This window comes from Sinohyriopsis cumingii, chromosome 12 (assembly GCF_028554795.1).
Source record: "Sinohyriopsis cumingii isolate HCF-2022 chromosome 12, ASM2855479v2, whole genome shotgun sequence".
NCBI lineage: Eukaryota > Metazoa > Mollusca > Bivalvia > Unionida > Unionidae > Sinohyriopsis > Sinohyriopsis cumingii.
Genome location: NC_142972.1, coordinates 117,518,508 through 117,523,825, shown reverse-complemented (window position 1 = coordinate 117,523,825; position 5,318 = coordinate 117,518,508).

Sequence of the window (5,318 nt, the reverse complement as noted above, 5' to 3'; positions counted from 1 at the left end):
GTGCATTGTATTCTTTATTTCCCTTTAGGTAGTTTTGTTATAACCCAATATGACAGTATTTGTGTAAACATATGCAGTTAAATAAACTGTGCTTTATCCCACACTCTTTTTACCCCACTCTGTCCTCCACTGTTTATGCCCCACTCTTTTTACCCCACTCTGTCTGCTACTGTTTATGCCCCACTCTTTTTACCCCACTCTGTCTGCTACTGTTTATGCCCCACTCTTTTTACCCCACTCTGTCTGCTACTGTTTATGCCCCACTCTTTTTACCCCACTCTGTCTGCTACTGTTTATGCCCCACTCTTTTTACCCCACTCTGTCTACTACTGTTTATGCCCCACTCTTTTTACCCCACTCTGTCCCCTACTGTTTATGCCCCACTCTTTTTACCCCACTCTGTCCTCCACTGTTTACAGCTATGGTATATTGATTCAGTCCTATCCATCAACCCACGAAACTCGTTTGCATTATCATCAAAACCTGCTTCATGTTGACAAATATAGTTTTGGTATTGTTACATTGTTGGTATGTTTATGTAGATGACTCGGTTACATGTTCATGGGAGCCCCGAGTGGCCGAGTGGTCTAAAGTGCTCACCACTATGAATCACTGCCATCTCACCTCTGTCAGCATGGGTTCAAGTCTTGGGTTTGACCAATGTGGGTAAGTGAGAAAGCTTGCCAGTAGCTTCTCATGGGTCGGTGGTTCTTTCTGGGATTTTCTTGGGTTCTTCCTCCACCATTAATACTGGTCGTAATGTATAGCCTATCTTGTGCTGAAAAATTGCATTAAAACCTACAACAACAACAACAGCTACATGTTCATGCTTTAAAGCAGTTTCAGAATTTTTTGTGGAAAAAATCACAGTGAAAATACCTTGATGACATTGCAGGATTTAGACTTTACAGTGAAAATACCTCGATGACATTGCAGGATTTAGACTTTACAGTGAAAATACCTCGATGACATTGCAGGATTTAGATTTTACAGTGAAAATACCTCGATGACATTGCAGGATTAAGACCTTAGAAATTCTTAAGTATTTTGAGTAAGTTGCCTTGAATTTTAGTGAACTGGCTTATAAAGTATCAATACTTTTTAAAATATTAAAGGGCACATTAATTCTATACCAGCACTAGTACCCTTGTTTAAAATGAAGTTCCAGTAGTAGCCAAAATTACACAAGTATTTTTGATTTTGAAGTTACTTTAATAGTTGAGAATTTACTTAAGCTCCAACCCAGCTCACCACGTATCACCAATTACCTATTGTAATCCAGTGCACTTTAGGATGATAAGCTAGATTCATTGAGTGCACCGTGATGCTTATTCATAATGGAGATTTTGTAAACAATGCAGCTCTTTTATTTCATCATTAACAAAATAAAGGTTTAATGCAAAAAGACGTGGGAGTACATTGGTTTACTATATACTTCTGTGAAATATAGAGACTTATTGGCAAAATAATTTTCATATTTTTTCATTCTGATATTTTCACATGCGAAAAATATATCCGTGTATTTTCACATCTGAAAATGTAAGATTTCTTATCATGACATGCAATGATTGGTTGTGTGTGCCCACAAAAGTTGTACATGCAGTAACAAAAACGTGTAAATTGTGAACTAGAACAAATAAACAGAAACTACCTTATATTTTAGACATGAAAATTAATCTTTCTTAAAGAAATTTGACCAGATGCTGTTCAGGTCTCTCTGAAGTTATTTGCTCTTACTTCCTTGAAAACAACGACAAGCCCTCTGTGATGCATTGCTGACTCGGACTTGCATTATTTTCAGATAGGGTCAAATAGTTTACAAAATTCCAAAAATGTAATTTGCTGTGATAGATTAGGCCAACCCAATCCCTCCACTTTCTTAAGTCACGTGTATTTACATGATCAGGCCAGGAAAGTGAGGCGAATTTACGAAAGGTGGTGGGGGTGAGCCTGTTGTGCCGAAGATTAAGTTTAATCTTCTAAACTTCGATTCTGGAGCTAGTTTGGTATCTAATAAAAAGTAAAGCATCTTTTTGTATGTTAATACCAGATATATTTCAAATATGGTACCAAAATTGATATATATGTATTTTAAATCATGGTTTTGCCGCTCATTAAGATATCATGGGTTTGGTACCACACATTGAAATATATCCAGTATTAGTGTAGGAAAAGAACATATCTTCTATGTTGCTTATTTTGGACATTTGAGCAACAGTTTTGGTAAAGTAAGAGGTAACGATGAATGTTGAATTTGCAGAGGAAATTTGTACCATGGCTTTCGCAAACCACTTTTTAAATCTCTATACAAGACATCAATACTTTGTACATTCATATACTTCCAGTACACTGAAAAATTCATTGCCACTAAATTTACCTCAGTAGTTTATTTCATTTACCCATTTTGATACTTTCAAACAGAAAGTCAAGATTTCCTTATGAGTGGTAAAAGAGAGATTTCCAGATGTTATCACTGTCACCATCTTAAAATTACCAAAAATATATATCAGAATGGTTGGAAAAAACTGTTTCCTTCAGTGCTTATATTTGCAAAGTATTAAATCTTAATTCAGAGTAGGAAAGTTTGAAAAAAAGCTGCTTTGCGACAGAACACGTTTACAGCTCTGTCACCAACATAAGAACACAACAATGCTTTTAGCTGAAAGCAAAATAGATACTGTGTTTTTGCCTTTGCCGATTAATTGAATCCTGGAATTTTCATTAGCTTTATAAGCAAATACTCCTAGGTAGATCCATGATGCAGATAATCTTATCTGAATATCATGTCACTTCACTTTTATTTGCATTTCTTTAAGACTTGTAAGCATGACAAAATTGGTGAAAACTTCTTTTAAAAATAAAATAAATATCTGGTGACGTAAAAAGGATTTTTTTAGTGCATGCTTTATTACATTTTTATTTAATACTTGATTACATTTTTTGACCAAGTAAAAAATTTAAATACTTCAACAGTATGATTTTCTATGACTTTATGTCATTGGCCAATCTGGACTGCAGTTTGGGGGGTGAGTACATCTTATACAGACACAAATTGAGTGAATTATTTTGTCAAAACTTTTGATTGTAAACTAAACTTTTAATATATTGCAAATTATGGGTTTGAAATAATTATAATGAATCATTTCAATGGTGATCTTTTTTAAAACAGAAAGTCAACTTATTTTTTCCATGCCCATGAAATACAGTTGGATAATATACATATATACTACTCTTTTACAGCTTAATACAGGCTCCTTTTCATGATATTCTGTTTCCTACATGATAAAAACTATTAACCAGCACTATTCATCAATATATTAACTTGTGATGCAGAAGTAATTATGTTTGCATATGGAGTTCTGGCACAGTAATTCTTCTACCACACAAAAGCTTGATCTTAAATGTTTATCATTCCCCTGCCCCTCCATTGTGGACCACTTTTCATAGTTTTATTGTAGATTGGGTGTGGTTCAAGATAGGTTAGTGACATACTACAAAATCAAGACTGTCTCAATATATTTTGTACCATGGTCATTTAGTGTTTTGAAATGCTTGCCAGGTTTTTGACTGAAATAATTCCAAATGTAGACCCATGAGTATTTCAACAATACAGTTTTCTTTTTTATGTACTGGTTGTAACCATGGATTCCATCTCCTATTAATACACCTCCAATATAAAAGAAACATCATTTGTGATGAGGTGTATGGGTATATACATAGTCCACAATATTTCATTTGTAGAAAAAATTGGTAATTCCTCCGTGAACCAATTATTTTCCATTAAAAAATTATGTGTTATTTATTCAGATGTAACCACATTATTAGAGGCTTTTGATAATAATGGGTCACTCTTTGCACTCATCTATGGTACTCACCCAATTTAAACAACAAATTTGCTGATGCAGTTCTAACAAGTGTACAAATTTATGGGAATAATCCCAACTTTGACCAAGAAAAAAATATGCAGTAAATTGCAAGTAATAATATTTGGGCTCTTTCCCAAACTAGCCTGAAAGAAGTTGTTGTGAATCTGTTTATCATAAGCCTCTGTTGCTGTATTTAACTTAATATAATACTACAAAATAGTGTAATACCAAACAATATAATAATACCAAACAATATAATACTACAAAATTATATAATACCAAACAACATGATATTACAAAATAATGTAAGATTACCAAACAATATAATACTACAAAATAGTGTAATACCAAACAATATAATAATACCAAACAATATAGTAATACAAAATAATATAATACCAAACAATATAATGCTACAAAATAATATAATACCAAACAACATAATATTACAAAATAATGTAAGAATACCAAACAATATAATACTACAAAATAGTGTAATACCAAACAATATAGTAATACAAAATAATATATTAATACCAAACAGCATAATACTACAAAATTATAATACCAAACAATATAATACTACAAAATAATATAATATCAAACAATGTAATACTTAAAGATAATATAATACCAAATAATATAATATTACAAAATATAATAATGCCAAGCAATATAATACTACAAAATAATATACTACCAAATAGTATAATACCAAACAACATAATACTACAAAATAATATAATAATACCAAACAATATAATCCTACAAAATAATATAATACCAAACAACATAATATTACAAAATAATGTAAGAATACCAAACAATATAATACTACAAAATAGTATAATACCAAACAATATAATACTACAGAATAGTATAATACCAAACAACATAATACTACAAAATAATGTAATAATACCAAACAATATAATACTACAAAATAATATAATACCAAACAACATAATATTACAAAATAATGTAAGAATACCAAACAATATAATGCTACAAAATAGTGTAATACCAAACAATATAATAATACCAAACAATATAGTAATACAAAATAATATATTAATACCAAACAGCATAATACTACAAAATTATAATACCAAACAATATAATACTACAAAATAATATAATACCAAACAATGTAATACTTAAAGATAATATAATACCAAATAATATAATATTACAAAATATAATAATGCCAAGCAATATAATACTACAAAATAATATAATACCAAACAATATAATACTACAAAATAGTATAATACCAACCAACATAATACTACAAAATAATATAATACCAAACAATATAATACTACAAAATAGTATAATACCAAACAACATAATACTACAAAATGATGTAATAATACCAAACAATATAATACTACAAAATAATATAATACCAAACAACATAATATTACAAAATAATTTAAGAATACCAAACAA